This window comes from Ailuropoda melanoleuca, chromosome 17 (genome assembly GCF_002007445.2).
Source record: "Ailuropoda melanoleuca isolate Jingjing chromosome 17, ASM200744v2, whole genome shotgun sequence".
Taxonomy (NCBI): Eukaryota; Metazoa; Chordata; class Mammalia; order Carnivora; family Ursidae; genus Ailuropoda; species Ailuropoda melanoleuca.
Genome location: NC_048234.1, coordinates 27,151,075 through 27,172,557, shown reverse-complemented (window position 1 = coordinate 27,172,557; position 21,483 = coordinate 27,151,075). Strand labels below are relative to the sequence as shown.

The 21,483-nt window shown below is 41.4% G+C and overlaps 1 protein-coding gene across 2 annotated transcripts in view; it reads right to left on the bottom strand.

Annotated features, from left to right (window-relative positions):
* GDA (guanine deaminase) overlaps positions 1-21,483 on the bottom strand; it is an 84,848-nt gene that overhangs the window by 46,487 nt on the left and 16,878 nt on the right. The window lies entirely within an intron of this gene.

Sequence of the window (21,483 nt, the reverse complement as noted above, 5' to 3'; positions counted from 1 at the left end):
GCTCAGAAAAAAAAGTGCGTGTGTGTGTGCGTGTCTATGTTTGCATATGCATACATACATGTATCTAGACAGAGTAGGGAAGAACCATGAAGCAAACGTGATAAAATGTTAACAGTAGGGAACCTGGGCGAAGGCTATATGAGAGTTACTCGTAGCATTCTTGTAGCTTTTTAAAAGAACTTCGCTGTGATTTAAAAACAAAAAAAAAATCTAACTACAAAGCAAACAGTATACTGTTTAAAAATACAAATATTCAAATGAAAGCATAATGACAAGTGAGGACATGGTAAACATAAAATTTAGGATAATGGCTCCCTCAGAGGGGGAAGGGAAGGGAATGGGCTGGAAAGGGTATCTGGGAGGCGTCGAAGAAAACTGATGGTTCATCGGGTCTTCATTCATACCTCACACACAGACATTATAACTGTTTTTTTTTATGTGAGCAAATATACAAGCACAAACTAATTCTCTGCTCATAAAAAATGTTATTTTTTTAACATCAAAATCATATCATATAAAATGCTCACAACGATAATCTGTGGAACACTCAAATCACCAACAAGAAACACTGCAAGCAGGGTAGAGGCAGTAGGAAAACAGAATGACACAGATCTAATATTTACAGTACCCTAAACCAGCAATCTAAAGTGAGGTCATACTGGGGTGCCTGGGTGGCTCAGTCAGTTAAGTGTTCGACTCTTGGTTTTGGCTGAGGTCATGACCTCAGGGTCCAGGAATCGAGCCCTACGTTCAGCTCTGTGCTCAGCGGGGTGTCTGCTTGAGGACTCTCTCTCTCCCTCTCCCTCTGTCCCTCCCCCATTTGTTCTCTCTCTCTCTAAAATAAATAAATAAATCTTTTTAAAAAAATAAAGTGATATCATATATGTCTCTTTTTTTCAAGCAGTCAGTAATGTGCTGGACGACCTCTACATACACCTGATAGTTTGTGAATGGCTTTGGGATACAAATTGTTACACCCTAATTTATTTGTTTCCTAAATTCAAAATCCTTTGAGGCCTTAACCAATTTCTGGAATAGGGGTACAATTATCATCAAACATTGAGTCAAATTCACCCCAAATCTCAAAACCAAGGTTAAAAAACACATTTGAATCATTAAATCATTAAACAACCCAAGAATTTCAGTTGCTGTCTCACAAAAGATATCTTCAGAAACCAAATTCAGCAAGTGGACATCTGAGCATGAATTTAGGAAAAGCACTCATTTTCTCTTTCGAAAACTGAAAGGTGATAGCAATAGTCCACAAAGTTGAACTCAACAGATTATAGCAGATACATAAATACTGATAAGAAAATGCAGGCATGCACAAAAATTACTGGTCACACAAGCTTACTCCTTTGTTTTTTTAAAACATGAAATCTGCCTTAGGGACCTGTTATAGGTTGAGTTGAGTCTCCCTAAAATTCATATGTTGAAGTCCTAAACCCCAGAATGTGACTGTATTTGGAAATAAGGTCTTCACAGAGGTAATCAAGTTAAAATGAGGTCATGAGGATGGGCCTGAATCCAATAGGACTTGTGTCCTTATAAAAAAAGAAAATGTGGGAAGTTGATATGAAAAAACACAGGGAGAAGATGCCATCAACAAGCCATGGAGAGAGGCCTGGAATAGATGCTTCCCTCACAACTCTTAGAAAGAACCAACTCTGCTGATACTTTGATCTCAGATTTTCAGCTTCCAGACTGAGAGACAATAAATTTCTGTTGTTTAAACCAACTATTTGTAGTACTTTGTTCCAATACTCCTAATAAACTGATACTAGACTCTATAGGAGGAAGGATTAAAAGACTAGTCTAATAAATCAGCCAAGGAAAAACCCGGCAGAAACTCTCTTTCTTTGTTATCTGTAGACACCTCATCTGAGAAGTTTGACGTGGTTAAAAAAATATTGGGGCACTTGGGAGGCTCAGTCAGTCAAGTAGCCAACTTTTGATTTCAGTTCAGGTCATGATCTCAGGGTCGTGAGATTGAGGCTCCATGCCCAGCGGGGACTCTGCTTGAGATTCTCTCTCTCCCTCTCCCACTGCCCCTCCCCCCCAAATAACTCTTAAAAAACAACAACAACACTAAACTTATTTAAGAATCAAGATTTTGCTATTTAGTTATGTGAAAACAGGCAAATCCTGTACCATTTCTGACTTACTGTTCTAAAAAACATGGTAATAACGTGTGCCACATTTTTCAACCCTATAAAGACAAAATATTTTCAAATGGAGATACACAGAACACTCCACAAAGTGTTAAAGCTCTTTGTAAACATAAGGTATTATCAGTAGTGTTAATTTTGGATATGGTAACCAGAGTTATATTTCAGGAGACAACTGCTGACATAGCATGAGTTGATTTCAGAAAGGCACCAGTTAGCTTTCTTGGACAAACTTGAAAAAGGCAACTGGGTGGGGCGCCTGGGTAGCTCAGCCATTAGGCATCTGCCTTTGGCTCAGGTCATGATCCCAGGGTCCTGGGATCGAGCCCCGCATCGGGCTCCCTGATCGGCGGGAAGCCTGCTTCTCCCTTTCACACTCTCACACTCTCCGTGCTTGTGTTCCCTCTCTTACTGTCTCTATCAAAAAAATAAATAAAATCTTAAAAAGAAAGAAAGGAAGGAAGGAAGGAAGGAAGGAAGGAAGGAAGGAAGGAAGGAAGGAAGAAAGAAAGGAAGAAAGGAAGAAAGAGGCAACTGGGTGACAACAGAGTTGGAGAATTCATATCTGGTTATATATTCCTATTCAAAGGGTTGATTAATATGACAATGGTTCCATGTCTGGAGATCTCAAGTGAGCTCTGCCCCAGCTGTGTTCTTACTCACAGCTTAGATGTGAAAATGTTAACAATTTGGAAGGGACAATTAATTCCCTAGATAGCAAAATCAAGTTTTACAAAGACATCCACAGGCTAAGACTAACAGGAGAAAGCTTAACCAGAATGTAAGTAGAATCTGACATTTATATATATATTTTTAAAGATTATTTATCTATTTATTTGACAGAGAGAGACACAGCCAGCGAGAGAGGGAACACAAGCAGGGGGAGTGGGAGAGGAAGAAGCAGGCTCCCAGCGGAGGAGCCTGATGTGGGGCTCGACCCCAGAATGCCAGGATTGCACCCTGAGTCGAAGGCAGACACTTAACGACTGAGCCACCCAGGCGCCCCTGACATTTATATTTAAGAAAAATCAAATGCACAAGGTAAAGATGTTTGAGACTGGATAACCACAAGGACCATGAGCTCAAAATAAGTAGTGTGGAATAATTGCCCATAAAAACAGACTCTAACTAAGGTTAAATGCATAGAAATACAGACAACCCTTGCTTTGCATGGTTCTGATACACATCAATTTCAGATACATGGTTTAGTTAAACACCAACTCCCCAACAGCATGGTTCAAATAGCAGTTACCATGGTCTATCATCTGATACTCAGTTCACACACAGACAGCAAAGCATGTAATTGTGTTGCCTCCTTGCCTCCCAGCAATAAACCCATGTGGCATTTTACAAAAATAGATCATTGAAAGAGTGAATTGCTTAACACAGATGAAAGTACAGCAGAGAAGTGAAAAGCAATAGCTCAAGAAGTGAAGTTTGGATCTAACATAAACGGAGTTAGAGCAGAAATAGCCAACCACGGGAATGTTGACATCGTTACCATTTGAAAAATTCTAGATCTATAGCCAAAGAAACTTAGCAGAGGTGGACTTATCAACATAAAGGAGAACAGTGATTGAAGGTGTCTGAGAAGAAGTGATACCAGCAAAAGCTGCCCAGTAAAGAAACTCTCAGAGAAGTATCTCAGAGAAATTTCATGACACTGAGAGTTCAAGAGATAAAATCTTGGAAGCTGATCCAGAAGCTGGATGACAATTTGCCAAGGCAAACAAAAGATGCTCACTATGTATAATAAACTATAAAATGAGAAGAAAAAGGTAAGCACTGTCCAAACTACTCTTTTCAAGTGCTTTTTAATAAAGAAATAAAACACTGTAATTTCCTATTTCTAATGTTTTACATTAAAGTATACTAAATGAATAGTAGTTTTACTGTTTTTTCTTTCATTTCCCCATGCATTCAGATTGGAAAGAAAAATTTTCATGTTTTAACAAAAGTTTTTAAAGATCTCAATAATCATCATTGTCTCATTGATTCTTCTTTTTTTTAAGCAGGCTCCACGCTGGGCCCAACATGGGGCTTGAACTCACAACCCTGAGATCAAGAACTGAGAGCTGAGATCAAGAGTCAGACGCTTAACTGACTAAGCCACCCAAGTGCCCCTTCTCACTGATTCTTCAGATTACTTTGCATGATTTCAGTTTTCACAGTCTTTTTTTTTTTTTTCAGTCCTGCCCTATCGTGCCAAATGAGGACTGCTTTTTTTGTCCGTGTCCTTTTAAACTTAGCCTGGGGTACAGAATACGGAGGGATGAACTGAGTTGGGATGTTTTCCAGAAGATGACTAGAATGTGGAAAAACCCTGAAATCAAAACATGGAGGAAATTCTAAGTGGAAATGACGGTATTTTCTCTGAAGAAGACAGAAGTCAAGATTACCATGGTTGCAAATAATGGACACACCATCAAATACATGTGCCCCTCCAGGGCAGCCAAAGCAGCTTCGATGATGGAATATTCCGCAACAGAGTTTTCAATTTCATGAATAGAAGAAACTTCTAACAATTAAAAGTGGGATAAATGGAATTCACTGACTCACAACATAGGGAACTTCTCCTAGCTGCAAGTGCCAAGCAGAGGCTGACTGACCATCTGTTCGGTTTGTTGTAGCAGAGATGACTTTCTACACAGGGTGAGAGGGGAGGCTCCCTCCACAACTCAGATGCCAGACATCCATGTGGTGGCTCAAAAATACGTCCACAGATTCTTCAGTGCCCCTCTCCTCAAAAGGTGGAGTCTAGTTCCCTTCCCCAACCTTACAGTGGGCCAAACTTAGCGATGTGCTAGGAATGAAGCACGTGTGACGCTATGTGCCTTCTAGCGTTCACCGGGCTCTCTCACTCTTGGATTGTTATTCTGGGGGAAGCCTCCAGTCACGCCATGAGGTTACCAGAGCAGCCCTAGGAGAAGCTCTCGTGGGGAAATACCATGGATTGCTGCCAACCACTGTAAACACCAGCTTATAGAATGTAAATAAACTTGAACATTGGAAGTGGATTCTTCAGCCTCGGTCACGCCTTCAGTCCTGGCCAACATCTTGACTGAGGCCTCATGAGAGATCCTGAGCCTGAGTCTCTCAGTTAAACTGCTCCTGAATCCCTGACCCAAAGGAACTGTAAGGATAATATAGTTGTTTCAAGCCCCTCCATTTTGAGACAATTTGTGATACAGCGATAGTTAACCAATACAATCCATTTTGATCTGAACACTAAGGTTACGTTGCAGTCTTGAGAAGCCTGCTCACACAACCTTTTTCTTTTTTTTTTCCCCTCACTTCTCTTTTAATAGATCCAAACCACAATTGCCAAAAATTAGTTCCTATCACTTAAAGATAAATGATTATACAATGGTAATCTGTTGTAAAAGTAGAAAGTAGACAAGCAATCTAAAATTAATTCCTCCCACTCTGCCTGATTATTACCCCACATTCAAATCTGCTGAGAAAGATTAATGCAGACCTCACAAAGAGATCTTTAAGTTCTCTTTAGCAGGAATGAAGCCCTTCAACAAGTTCATCTCGCAGTTGCAAATGGTCAGTTACACAAGCTCTGAGCATTTCCACTCTTCATACATAAAGGAACCATCTCTTTCAATATGGTGCCTTGGTGTTCACCCAAACTTGAAGGTCCAACCCAGACTTCTACGAACTCTAGATTCATATATTTGACATCTTCCCTGATATCTCATTAGTATTTCTCACAAGGCACTTCAAAGTCAACATGTCCAAAATGGAATCCACGATCTTATTCCCAAACCTAGTCCCTGTCCAGGGTTCCTGTTGTAGAGAATGAGACCTTATCAATTCAGGATATAACACAGAAACTTTTGTCATATCTCTTTCTTACCCTCTGCTTAAAACCTCAATGGCTTCCCACTGCATTTAAGATGAAGAAAAGTTTTAAAATGATATACAGGGCCCTGGGTGGTTGCCTAATCCAATTTCAGCCTAATCCAGTGTCTTGTCCACACCTCCCTTGCTCCCTCTGCTCCACCACACTGATCCCATTCAGGCTCTGTAAGCACCCTACTCTCCCCACCATTGGGCCTTTACGTAAACCTTCCCTCTGCATAAACACCTTTACTTTCCTTTTGCTCAATCCTATAACATTTTTCTTATTTCAGTTTAGCTGTCTTTCCTTAGGACACCTTTCCTGACTACCTCAAATTCCTCATCCCTGCCCCCAATTAATGATTCTCAAAGCACCAGGCACCTCTTCTTTATGGAAATAAAACATTGCGGCTAAATGGACAAAATCTAGAACCAGCCTGCCTTGCTTAAGTCCTTTCCTATTGTGTGAATTTTCAGCAAGTTACTTAAACTCTCTGTGCCTGTTCTCTCATCTATAAAGTGGGGATAATAGTTACGAACACTTTATGACAACTAAATAAGATAATGGACGTAAAGTGTTTAGCATGGTGGCCAACACATCACAGACATCACGGAAGTCTGAGCTACTGGTTTTTTTTTTTTAAGATTTTTAAAATTTATTTATGCGACAGAGAGACGGCCAGCGAGAGAGGGAACACAGCAGGGGAGTGGGGGAGGAAGAAGCAGGCTCCCAGCGGAGGAGCCCGATGTGGGTCTCGATCCCGGAACGCCGGGATCACGCCCTGAGCCAAAGGCAAAAGCTTAACAACTGCGCTACCCAGGCGCCCCTGAGCTACTGTTTGATTACAGTTGCAATTTCAAAATCTTGTGTGTATTCATAATTAATGTTTTATTTATATCTGTCTTTATCACTAAATGGCAAATTCCACAAGGGTGGAGATGTAAGTTTTTACTCATTATAGCACATGAGTGGCGTTTCATAACCCTGGATGAATAAATACATGAATATAATGTAGTGCCTAGACTCTGAAGAACCTTGACATGTCACAGTAAGGAGTTCAGACTTTATGCTGTAGAATTTTTTTTTAACAAGAGTCACATGTGAAAATTGATGGAACAATGATTGTAAGGCAAGTTGGGAGAAGAGTTCAGTAACAGGAGGAAGCCTTAGGCAACCATCTGAATGGTTCATTTGGGTGAAGGCAATGGCCAGTATAGACAGTAGCAGGACGTGGGCAGAACGTTAAGGAAGGACCCACCAACATGACTGTACACTGGATGTGGGGGGAATGGTTGAGGAGATCTATATATATAAATACTAATTCTCTGAACAAGAGAACAAGGACAGAAGAATAGAACTACAGAAGCCAGGAGGAGATGTTGGTTGTGGGTTGGGGGAAGAGATGGGGTGGAGGAGCAGGACTTGCAGAGACAGATGTCCAACAACAGGGGTGGCCATAGGACTGAAGCTCTGGGGGTGGCCAGGTCTGGAGACAGAGACTGGAGTCATCTGTACAGAGGTGAATGTGAACTCTGTGCAAGATCAGCTGTTTGACATTAGCAACTCATTACTTAATCGCACTAGACCTTTGTTTCCTCCTTCGTAAAATGAGAATAAAACTACTACCTTCCTCATAAAGTGGGCGTGAGCATTAGATAACACCAGGAAAATGCTCCAAAGAGTGCCTGATATAAAGTAAGCATTCACTAACATCAGTGCTACCCGTCTGCATAAATACGGTGGGTGAGATACTCTAAAGGGCCCTCCAGCTACAAAATAATTATATGTTGCATAAGACTTTTTAAGTAGTGTTTTTAGGTAGCACTTGCAGGACACAGGGGAAGCATTAAGGTCTTTTTTCTAGTTTGAAAGAGGAGCAGTGAGCAGTAAGCTCAGACAAAATGCACGGTAGCCCCGGAGGTCCCTAGTTCCCAAAAGAAGAAAAAAAAATTTTTTTTCTAGAGGACCACATTCCTATACCCACTTCACAGATAAGACACATGAAGAATACTGACTAGCCCATGATCCCATGATCCTTTGAATAGTAGAATCCCTTCTCCAGCTCAGGTATCCTAACTTCTAGACTAATATAAAATACAGGTCCACAAAAATCCAGTTATTAAGGTTTGAAAAAGATCTGTACTGGATGAGGACAAAAATGAGCTTTATCTTTCAGGCTTTCTGTATATTCCTTGCCTCTTGCTGTATCCTTTATATAGTTCTAGGAGAGTCATTTTTGCTAACGAGAATTCTATCTTTAATATGTGCAAATCCCCTCCCCCCTCCCGAGCTACTGCAACCGGTTCATTCCAAGAGCTCAGGGATAATTACGTGTTTTCATGAACGCAGCATCACTAGTCAAACCTGTGGGTCTAATCCAACTTCCCTGTTGTATTTTTATGGCAACCACAGAACGGTATTTGACATCATATTCCCTAAGTTTAAACGGGGAAAAAAGCTTTGTATTTCTTTCTGCTTGTTTGATTTACAATTCATCTCTCTTCATCCCATTTGCTCACTGGATGGGACACAGCTGTAAGAAGTAACAAAGACTGCCTCCTCCTGGAGGTGCAGATGTAGGGCACACTTCCCTGCTCTCAAAGCTACATTTTTCTAAATTTCTATTTTTTTTCTATCATATATGGTGAAATAGAAACATCTTTGTTTCAGTTTTTCATTTGTCACATTAATCACAAAGATTTTCCCAGTTTGTCTGGAAAAACGAATGTTTTTCAATTTCTTTTTTTTTTTGTTAGTTTGGATTTTTTTTGGGGGGTGGTTGTGCGTTTTGTTTTGTTTGTTTTTGTTTTTCAATATCTAACGCTAGTGTGAGCTCACCAGCCTGCTTGCTCGATGTTTACTGTTTGTTAATCAGACTGAGTGCAGGTACAACGTCGAATGAGAGCAGAGAGGCAAAGGTTGGGTTGTTTCTGCCAAGACTTCCCACCTGTGACTTGGGGTAGTTCTTCAAATAAGTCCCACCAGGACACTTATTTCAAGGTTTGATTTGCAAAGCCTACTTACAAAGTCGATATAAATGTGCAACAGAATCATGGTGGCCATTCAGACAGCATGCATTCACAGCAACTAAATTAAGTCAAATCATGGCTCCATTGCCAAGAGAGTAGATTTAAAAAGATCAAACCTAGGTCTGACAACTATTTCACATGACTTAATACTCTCTCCCTCCTTGTTTGCCTGTGCTGTCTTGATAGTAGCTCTAAATACACCTGACATTAGGTTTCATACGACCATCCTGAAGCTACTGGAAGAGACTCAGAACAAGCCCAGCTCCTGGCCTTACAAATCCCTCTCCTGTGTGAAGATGGATACGAGCCACGAACCGATGCTAGTTAACTTTCCACCGCTCCTGAAGCCAAAGCCACGCCGCTCACTTGTTCTAAAACTCTAACATGGAACAACACAACAGTGCTGTTGAAAACCTGATTAAGGATGGGCAAATTGTGGCTCTCGGAAAGGACACATAATCGCTTTAGAAGGTGCACCGACAAACTGTCAGAACCTCTTAGGAGTTTTCTTTCGTGAGACAAAAAGCCAAAAGCAATTTTATCACAGAAATTGCTGACTACACGCGAGGGCTGCCATGTATCCCCAAAGAGCTGAGCAACAGTGCAGTTTTTCACTTCTGCCACAGCTGCTCCAAGTACAGACTTTAGAACTAGACCATATGGATTTAAATCCTAACTCTGCTAGTTACTGGCTATGTGACCTTGAACAAAGCACTTAAACTGCTATATGACTCAGTTTTCTCACCTGCAAAATGGAGCTATCCCGGAACTCAATTCACAGAGTGGTTGCAAGGATTGAGTTAATCTATGTCAAAGACTCAGATCAGTGGCTGATACATCAGAAATGCTGTACAATCTTCTGCCTTTATTAGAAATAATCATTTTCTTGCTTATTCATCCCTCAAATATTTGCTGAGCACATTCTATCTACTACATGAGCTTAGAGCCCACGGCGGCAGCACCACTAGTAAAAAGAAACTACTTTGATGGCAGTATATCTTCCTTTGCTCATCAGTTTTCTCAAGAACATTCCAACATTTTCTAAAAATGCCAAGTTTGGATTGTTTTCCAACTGTTCCATGAGAGTTACTGCATATATACCAAGGATGAGAAATTGCACTGAGGCGCGGGTGCTGACGAACCAGGTGGGCTCGTGGGCTCGTCAAGTGATACCGACCAGCAGGCCAACATGAGGCTTCTGGAATTCAGTCACAAACCTCCATAAAATCAGAAATACCTTCCGGGTTCATCTGTGAAAGTCACACCTGTGCACGCCAAGAGCCGTGACCAGGTGCCTGCCAAACAAATCACTGCATGCAGAGCTGGGGAGGAGAAATCCCAAGATTTGGCAGGAAGTTGCTTAAAATATGCTTCTTGGCCTCCCTTTTGTCATGTCCCATAATGCATTTCAAATGATAACAATCCAAGGCAGCGCACACTGTTGAAATGCACATGATACACCCATCAGACTGCTAAGGATTCAGATCTCTGTGTAAGAAATAATCCTCACCTTTCAAGAGTTTATATTCTAGGGGCGCCTGGGTGGCACAGCGGTTAAGCGCCTGCCTTCGGCTCAGGGCGTGATCCCAGAGTCCTGGGATCGACCCACATTAGGCTTCTCCTCTGGGAGCCTGCTTCTTCCTCTCCCACTCCCCCTGCTTGTGTTCCCTCTCTCGCTGGCTGTCTCTCTCTCTGTCGAATAAATAAATAAATTCTTGAAAAAAAAAGAGTTTATATTCTAGCTGAGGAAATAAAATTTATACGCATACAGGAAATTGAAAACAATGCATGGCAGCATGTTTGTGAAGGCCAAATTGGCATTACAGACCGAGCTGAGAAAACTCAGAGAAGGGAGAAATCAGCAAGGACTAGAAAAATCTGCTTGTTTTTGGAGGAGGTGATGGGTAAGGTATGCAAAGGGGAGAATGAGAAGTAAGAGTATTCAGGAAATGGACAAAAAGATGGGGAATTCCAAAGACAGGACTCAATGTAAACTGACATGGGTTTTTATTGCCATTTGTCACTTCACTGCATTTCCACATCCTCTCCTCTTACTGTCTTGTTAACTCCATCTGCCCAGTGATTCGGCATTTTGGAAGCATCCAGTCCTTTCTAGGTTTCTAGGTATAATTCTCCTTATTCTAATTTCAACGGGCGTTATTCTAGCACAAGTTTTCCTGTTTTTCTCCTTCTTCTACTTGATTGTCTGGACAGAGAAAGAAAACCAGAATGATTACACAAGCTTGTGTTCATACATGTAAGGATTGCAGTTCGCCTTCTTGACATGAGTCATTTATAAGTTGTTTTTCTCAGCTGGATTAAATCTTCTTTTCAAAGTAATCCACCAGGAAGGATGGAAGGGGTGGGGTTTTCTCAGTTCCCTTAGAGAAAGCAAAAGTCCAAAAATGCTTTCCTGTAATCAAAATACATTTCGAAATAAGGAGAACATCTGGCTTTGTGGTCTTTCCTAGTTCCATTTATTTATTTTTGTTTTAATTTCAAAAAAATCTCAAACCTAAGGAAAAATTATGCCTCTCCCAACTGATCTTACTAAGATGAGAACAGTTTCACTCCTGGCATCCTGCACTATAAAACAAAAATACTGACTGAACACCAAGATTTCCAGTGACACCGAGATCCTACATTATATTTCTGAGATAAGACAGTAAAATGATTATTAAGCAGGTTGCAGTTCCTTCTAGGCTGTGGCACACACATATTTGTCAAAGCCTTGGCATCCATGCAAACATTTGCAAGTGGGCAATACCAGCATGCTTACATAACTTATGGAAGTGAAACATTTGTATAAAAAGTCCTCACATAACCTAAGAATTGGAGAACAAAGCATATGTAATTTTTTTGTATTTTATTACTATTAAAGGAATATTATTTTTCTTGTAGGGTAAACAAAAATATTACACATTTATTATCTCAGAAGAGTTGTCTATGCTCACCATCTGCATTTTCTTATCTTCCACCCATTCCAAAACCCAAATCAAGCGGATTGCCATCCCCTCTCTTTACCAAAATAAGTTTTCTTAAGGTCAACAATAACCTCAGGTTGCTAGATCCACTGTACGTTTTTCCAGTATTATTCCTTCAGTAACATCTACCATCTGCTCTATTCCCTCCTTCTTGAAGTGGTCCCCCACTTTGCCTTCTATGACATTACCCTCCTGTGGTTATCCTCTGACCCTTGGGTTGCCTTTCTCACCCTACTCATTCTCTTTTAATCCAAACTCAACCACTGGAGTCAATATATTCCTGTTCTCTTCTCAACCCTTATTCCACATTTTATATCTCCCACTCAGATATCTGCTCTGAGCTTCACACCTGCAAGCCAGCACCTACCTGACGTCTCCACAGGGATGTCACAAGGGCATCTCAACTCAGCATGACGGTAACAGACCTCTGAGTCTGCCTTCCCTGGGTGGATCTCTCCTTCTGTTCCCTCAACCAGTGATGGCCAACACATCCATCCAGTTGTATAAGCCTGCAACCCAGGGGAAGCTTGTCCCTAGCCCTCTCTAGCCAACCAGTCACCAAATCTTACTGATTTTTGCCTCCCTCTTGTGTCACAGATCTGCCCATGTCTCTCCAACCCCACCACCATCTGTGTGTCTCTTTCCTGGTCCACTGCAATGACCTTGCAACTCATCTCCTCTAGCAATGACCAGTCTGTTTTCCTGCAATTTTTACTCTGTTACTCTGCAGTTCTTGTTTATATATACATTTTTAAATGCAAATCTGATCTATCTTCCTCTACCTAACATCCTTCACTGGTTTCCCATTGCACTGCCCTGGGGATAAATGAAAAAGCCTACAATAGCCTGACACTTCTCTCTCTGCCTCATCTATTTCCACCAACCCTCCTTCTCCACCCTCCACCACACAGGTTCCCAGTTCTTTCTCCCCACTGAGTCCCTCTGCACAGGCCTTTCCTCTATCTTTCTCTGACTAATTAACTTCCATTTAACCTTCAAAACTCAACTCCAATGTCATTTTCTTAGGGTTGCATTCTTGAAGCATCTCTTCAAAATAAGCCAAGTCCTGTGGTTTCACACTCCCTGGCACTCTGCAGTTTTCTCTTTTGGAAATTATATACTTTCCCATGCTCATGTGATTTTTGACTCTGAGCGCAAATAAGGCAAAACCTGCATCTCTTTGGCTCATCACTTTATTCCAACCCCTTGAAGTCTTTGCTCTTCCTTCACCAGCGATCAGTTGGTACGAGCTCCAAGCGTACGAACTCAACAGGACTGGTAAATCCACGGCAGGCTGCATCTTGGGGAGGGGATCCTCGAAGCTGGGGACCTAATGTGCTCCCACTGAGCCGAGGACCTAGTGTGGCTTCTCTCTGTGTTTTATACTTCAAAAAAGGGCTAAGTCTTCCATGAGACCGCTCTACACATGGCAGGAGGAAAACAACTTCTAGGTAAATAGTATGGAGAAAAAACTCTGCTCCCTCTGTGCTCCCAAAGGAATAGCATACGGAGCACAGCAGTCCGTTCTGTCCTTTCTTTTATTCAGAAGCATTTACCGAATGCCAATTTGTGCTAAAGCACTAGGTACTAGGAGGGACAGGAGTAGATAATAAGAGCTATTATTCACGGAGGGCCTACCATGTTCCAGGGCTGTAAATTGTAAGTGGCGATTTACAAGCAATATTTTAAGGAAATTACCATTTTATGAAGAAGTGAACACTTAACAAACCACAATATAAAACCAAAGGGAATAAGCAGGCCCCTATAATCTACATTATCCCAGATCCTTAACACAGTCCAAGCTAAAGACATTTGAGAATTTTATGAGGTCTCAGAGTTCCAATTAAAATCTACTTTTCCAGGTTCTTAATTATTCACTAGGACACGAAACTAATTACAACTCCCAGTGGCCAAATACGTTGTATCAAGCATCTCTATTAGAAAAACCCCAAGTTCTTATTCAAACAATTGGTTATTTGGAAGATATTTTTAGCTAGCTGTACATTTTACTGGCTCCTAAAGTGAACTTTTCCAACCTGGTTATCTTGTGGTGAGAAAATCCAACACCATTTATTTATCTAACAAATATTCAACCCAGTGCCTACCGTATGCTAAGAGTTGTGGCTACAAAAGTGATCAAGTCACAGCCCCTGCCTAAGGTGAGGTGATAGGGGGTATTCGGGAGATAAAGTGAGAGCTGTGAAGAATCGCCAAGCAAAATGTGGGGCACAGAAAGTTTAGCTCTGCCTGGGAACAGGTGGGCTGGCGTGATAACAATGGTACCACTGAGGAAGTGACACTTATATTCGTCGTGAAGGGTGTATTCATTCAGCAGATGGAAGGTGAAAGAGGAGCGTAAACAAAATCACAAAGGCATAAGCGATATGGCAAGTTGGGCGAATACTCAGCGAGGCCAGGCTTAGCTTCATCCCATAGTTATGCAATGGGGAGCCATAAAAGATTTTAAAGAATAAACTAGATCTTTATTTTATTTTTTGAGATTATTTATTTATTTATTTGCCAGAGCGAGCGAGAGAGAAAGCCCAAGCAGGGAGAGCGGCCTCCGGAATTGCCCTCCGGAAATGTGTTTTGTGTGTGAGTATATAAGGCTGTGGGTGCATGCAAGGGGGCAGTATGATCACATGACACACTTGTCCTGTCCATTTAAGTTATGGGAGAACATTAGGCCTTTAACATTTCTATAGCATTTTACGTAAGCCTAGAAGAACTTACTTTTAATAAGAGTTACTGTATCATCGCTTTAGCCTTCAAAGATGTTTTTTAACTCACGAATCTATAGTTTGTCGATAAATTGAGATCGACACAATTGGGTTTTCAGGTGAGGTTTTTACTGAGAAAGGTTCATTCTGTCAAAGTAATTTTTAAAAGCCCGGTAACAGGCTGAGAAGAGAAAGAGTACTGTGACTTAGAAGCAGGAGTCATGCAGGTCCAAGAGGGGAAGAGAAGACTTGAAGGGTACTTGCTATGAAATGGTTTCAGGTAATAGTGCATGAGCAACTAATTCCCGGGACAAACATCAGCATTTCAAAAGCAGAAGCACCGAATACAATAGTTGAAAGGCTTTGAAAACTGGATCTCAATTAGAAGTTAAATTTAAAGTTAATGTGATTTATCCTTTAGCATTAATAAATTCATGTAATAAAGTTAACTAAAAAATGTCTTCACAAAGGAAAAGGGTATTAGAAAGTAGGAAACAACGTCAAAATCATGCATGTGATAAGATCTTTCGGGAGATCTTATTGCTCAATCTTAGAAAATGATTGCTGAGAAATTCCAGAAACAGGAAATGTTACAGACCCAGAAGGGAAGCTAACTCTGGTTATAACCAGCAGTGTTGCTCTAAAGCCTCAAAGAATAAGTCCAATCATGCTTTTTAAAAATCTCTCTGGGATATCATCTTAAACCTGTCAGAATGGCTAAGTCAAAAAGACAAGAAATAACAGGTGTTGGCAAGGACATAGAGAAAAAGGAATCCTTGTGTACTGTTGGTGGGAATGTAAATTGGTACAGTTGCTCTGGAAAACAGTATGGAGGTTCCTCAAAAAAACTTAAAAGAGAAATACCATATGATCTGGTAATTCTACTACTGGGTATTTACCCAAAGAACATGAAAACACTAATTTGAAAAAGATATATGCATCCCAATGTTTACTGCAGCATTATTTATGATAGCCAAGAGATGGAAGCAACCCAAGTGTCCATTGATAGATGAATGGATAAAGAAGATGTGGTATAAATATACGATGGCCTCTTACTCAGCCTTAAAAAAAGAATGAGATCTCGCCATTGGCGACAACATGGATGTATCTAGAGGGTATTTATTATGTTAAGTGAAATGAGTCAGACAGAGAAAGACAAATACCATAGGGTTTCACTTGTATGTGGAACCTAAAAAACGAAACAAATGAATAAACAAACAGAAAGCAGAAACAGACACATAAGTATAGAGAACGAGCTAATGGCTGCCAGAGGACAAGAGGAAGGGGATGGGCAGAACGGGAAAAGGGGGGAGGAAGATACAGGCTTCCAGTTACGGAAAGAATAATTCACGGGGATAAAAGGCACAGCATAGGGAATAGAGTCAATGGTATTGTAGTAGTGTTGTATGGTGACAGATGGTAGCTACACTTGTGAACACAGCATACAGGCTTGTGGAATCACCGTTGTACATCTGAAACTCGTGACGCCGTGTGTCAGCTATGCTTTAATTTGAAAAAAAATATCTCTGGAATTAGAAATGTCTTTTTTCACACATCACACATGAATGTCTTTGTATTACACATCACATTCAACACACTTTACTGACCACCTAATTTGTACTAAAATAACAGGACAATTTTGAGGGGCCCTAAGTACAGTAGAGTTTCAGCCCTCCTTGTGACAGGCCGCAGCAGGGACTCCTCTTGGAGCACAGACCTTGGAAATCAGACAGGCATGGATGTGGATCTTGGCTTTGCCATTTACTTGCTGTGACTGCAGTCAAGACAGACAACTCTCTGAGCCTCACTCTTCATTTGTAAGGCAGGGATGATGAGGAAGAAAAAGATAGTCGGGATGCTGTCTCATCTCAGGACTGCTGATGTACAAAGAAACTGTCAGTCTGACACACAGTATGACTTAATAAATGTCACCTTCTCTCCAGTTCACCTCCCAGTTGCCAAAGAACTTCACGTCAGCCCAGTGTGTGAGAACGTTCTATAAAGCTAAGCATGATGAAAGGTAAAGATGATACACTTCAGTGAAAGAAAAATAAGAGCAGTGGCCAATATTTATTGTGCAATCACTATGTGCCAAGTGCTTTACAAACACTATCTCATCTGTCCTACCATTCCTTCAGGGTGTGGTTGCTGTCCACATTTTGTAAATGAGGCTGCCAAGGCCCAGATATGTTAGAGAATTCATGCAAGTAAGAGGCAGCGTTGGGATTCGAATCCACATAAGTCTGGTTCCAGAAGCCATGCTCTTAACCACCAGAAAAACACTGGTTTCAATATATATGCCAACATTTATGGGAGAATGAAAGATAAACTATTCCACCTGAAGGATGATGGCCAGGGAAACTTCGGAGAAGACGGCATCAGAATGGCGCCTTGAAGGAAGAGCAAGATTTTATTTCGACAGCGGTGGAGTGGAAAGGGGGATATAAAAAGGAGAACTATTCCAGGGTGTGAGATTGGCACCCACAAAGGAGGCAAAAAAGAACACGATGTGCTGGGAAACAGTGAGAAATTGGCAGGGATAGACATCCCTCGGCTCATGGATACCTCGTGGTTGTGAACCAGTCATGGAAATCCTCCTCCCATTTGCCAGAGAGAAGGATGGAGCAGGAGGAAGTATTAGAAAAGCAGGCTGGGGCCAAATCATGTCATGCCTAGAATGTCGATCAGGGGCATTGGGATCTTAAAGGTCACAGAGAGCCACAGGTAGGTATAAAAGAGGAGATATGTGATTCTACCCATGCTCCATGAATGGAACCGTCAGGCATGAGGAGGCAAAAGTAGAATGGGGGAGAACAAACAGCTAGGGAGCTCCTCTATTCATTTAGCCAGAGACAATGAAAGGCTGGACAAGGTCAATGACAATGGAGAGGATAGTATACACAAAGAAACCCAGAGGTAAACTGGTCAGGCTTGACTACTGTTGGGGTGCCTGAAAAGACACTGACATTTTGGGCCAATTAGGAGAAGACAGAAATGGGAAAGGGAAAGGCAGTGAGCAGTCCTTTGAAAAATAATATGATTCTTTGAAAAAAGCAGTGTAATCATTAGAGGTGCCTTGGGCTGCCATTAACAGAGGTGTGGACAAAAAAGATATTCCGTTAAAATGCAGAAGTTTGAGGGCAATGGGCAGCAGGCAGTTCTAGGGACAGCTAACTATGCAGTGATGTTACTCACGGATCCATCTGATGACGTTCAAAGACAGACTAGGTAAGTGCCTCTGAGATTCTCTTAATTTTTTTCCTCAGGGTCTCAAACAATGGCAGGAGCAGTTCCACTCCTCACATGAGAGCATCCAAAAAAGGAAGACCTCCTCTTCCCACATTTATTATGGAGAAAAATATATTTCCAAGAAGCCTCTGAGCCAACTTTCTGCATGTCAGAATGTCATCCCTGGTCACCCTCCATCACCAGGAAGCTGGGAAAATAGGTACCCCATCATACAATTTCAGACAGTCACACATGTCTTTCTAACTCTATCACCAAATCCAGTTGACTTGACCTAAGTCACCAGCAATCCTGTCCACCTCACTCCATCTCCACTGCTGATAACCATGGACGTTTATCGGGTGTGTGCTACGTACAAGGCATTATTCTATGCACTTCACAATTACTAATTCACTCTAGCCTCCCAACAACCCTGTGAGGTGGGTTACACTATTTTATACATTAGGAAACTGGGAAATAGAAATGTTAAGTAACTTCATCAAATTCACATAGGTAGTAAGTGACAGAAGCATTCTTCAGAGTCCATATCTTACCTAAAACTAATGTAATATTGTGTATCAACCATACTCAAGAAAAGAAAGTACAAAAGAAATTTGTATCTTAACTGAAACACTACACTGCCTCTTTTTTTTAAAGATTTTATTGAGAGTGAGAGAGACAGCACGTGAGAGAGAGCACGAGTGCCGGGGGGGGGGGAGAAGTGGACTCCCTGCTGAGTGGGGCTCAATCCCAGGACCCTGGGATTATGACCTTAGCTGAAGACAAGTCTCAACTTCCCCATCTGGAAAGTGGGAATAATGACACAATGGGATACTCAATAGGATGTGCCAATGACATGAACTGTGAGGCTGTGCAGCTGAGATCTGGTGGCCTCTCCACTCCCCACATAGTGGCTTTCTTCTCCACTTATTGTCTGCAAGATGCCACCGTGCAGAAATATGCAAAAAATGGTACAGTGAGCAAGAGGTTAAGGGTTTACTAGTTATGTGGGAAACTAAAGGCAGAAGGAAGAGTGGATAAAATTAAATGTCCTTATAACCTGCAGCCCATTGACAAATACTTGAGACAGGCAGATTATAATACTATTTCCAGGATCCTGAGTCTTCTTTAGCACATGAAAGTCCTTTTGGAACTTCCCTTATCTTTACTTCTGCCAACCCCAAGGTATATAATCACTTGCTCCTCACAACCTCGGAGCAGCAGGGAGCAGCAGGCAACAGCTCTTTCTGCCCAAGGGTCTTGTCCCTGTGCTTTAATAAAACCACCATTTTGCACCAAAGACGTCTCAAGAATTCCTTCTTCGCTGTCAGCTCTGGACCTTACCCCACCAACACTGACACAACAACATTCAAAAACGACACCACTAGGAGCAGAGGGAAAGAAGGGGACAAAATGAATATGGTATGTGTTAGGTATCCACTAAGTGCCAGGCATTTTCATATATTATCTCACTTAATACTTAGCAAAAGAAAATCTGATTCTACAAATGAGGAAACGGAGGTTCAGACAGGTTAAGTGTCTCGCTCATGGTCTCAGAGAAAGTAAGTGGTGAAGACCGAACTTGAACCCCAAGTCTCAGTTTCTCCATAGGAGTTGCTCCTCCCACCCCAGGACATTACCCCCAAAATGATTCTCTTCCTCATGCTTGCTTCCAGGTTGAGTGTGCATTAAAAGACCCACGGCATCTTTTAGGCAAGTTTAAAGCAAACCTGATCCTGTTCTATGTGGGAAGAATCAGGTATTTAGTAATATCGGAGCACAGAGCATCTCAAGATTTAATTGAATATCTGCAAATAAATTATACACGCTAGAGTCTTTCTTTTAAAAAGGTGCCACTCAAGTAGAAAAACTAACTCTGAATTCAAAATGCCCAATACTAAAAGGTTGACTAGAGAATTTTTTAAATTAACCTAATTTTGAATGAGCTTTAATTAATGAATTACAAGTAGTTAGTCATTATCATGCTCTGGGTCTAAATGAAGTTACACAACATGAGGGATGAGGTCTAAAAGGGAGAGGGAGGATGGAAGAAGTCAGTTGCCTCTCTCTCACATGCAACCCCGGACATGAGCTCAAAATGAAGAACTAGGTCCCAAGACCCCATACAACTGACTCCATCACACAACCTATACACAGTGATTACCCAAAATGTAATCCACCCACTACCTGCCTCCAAATCTCTTGGGATCTTTGCTGGAATGCCATTTCCTGGGGTCCACAGGCCTATAGATTCACATTCTCTAAGGATGACCCCCAGGACCCAGCATTTAACAACACCCCCTAGATGTTTCTGATCATCCCAAGGTTTCGAACAGCTTTAGGAGCTCAGTAAAAATGTAAACGTCACGATGACTCCACATATTTATTTTACGGGAAGATAATTTAGTATAAGAACCTTGACATATTTTGAATAAATATTATCCCAGAAATGACAAAGGCAAACCACTCCCACTTTCAAAACGGGGGAAATCAAATCTTGAAATATACGTGGCACTTTCTCCGCTTACACGTAGTCCACAATCAACTACCTTGCAGCCAGAAGAGAAATCAGCAGTTACCAATTCACTGATTAGGGTGTTTCACAAGGCACTTGATTAACTCACCTCTGTATTCAATCCCTAGTTAATTTTATCTTGTGAGGGAACAGCATTTTTCTAAATTTATAACTTCACGATGCTCCTTAGTGGGGAATAAACTCCCTGATTCAACGCTTTCCTTCTTCTGTACAACCCCCAGAAGAGGTAATTTTTTTTAGATAAATTATTTCCCTTTCTGACTCCTCTCCACTAGTTGAAGACAGTCTTCAAACCCACCCTCTTGCTTGCTATCTTACCAATTAAAGTTCTGGATATGGGAAATTAATTTTTAAAAGGAAACCCAAGAGTTGAACAGCTCCTTGTGATTAGGCAAGCTCCTCTAATCTCTCCCTGGCTTAGAGGTCTCTGTTCCTTTGCTTCTTGGGACTCGCCCCAAGCCTAAGGGTTCCCCCAAACTTGAGGGTCAAGTACACAAGGCAATGATTAAACAGTCTCAGGGTTTACTGGAGTCTCCCCATTTGGGGGAGCTCTGAGAGTTCCATCACCTTGGAAACACAGCAGCAGGCTCCCTGAATATGCACAGAGAGAATACGTTTCAAGCACCATAGGAAAACAGGGTTCACTTATCCCCAAATATAAGAGTCACGATTCAAAACTGTCACTGACTGGGAAGCATCTTCAGTCAGGAATAGTATCTTCAAGCTGACAAGTCACAAATAGGTGTACTTTTGCTAACCAGACTGGTAGTTGGGAAAAAGCTCAAAATATCCCATCCTCGTCTTTATTTTTTTTCTGCTAAAAATGGAACGGCTTCCAGTTATCAAACTAGCCAAGCCACTGCTGATGCCGTGACCACCTCCAGCAAGGTGTGTATGAACAGTAAATATTAGACATCAAGTTACCTAGGTCGTTTGTGGAAATCCCGATTTCGGAAAAAGAAGTATAGAAG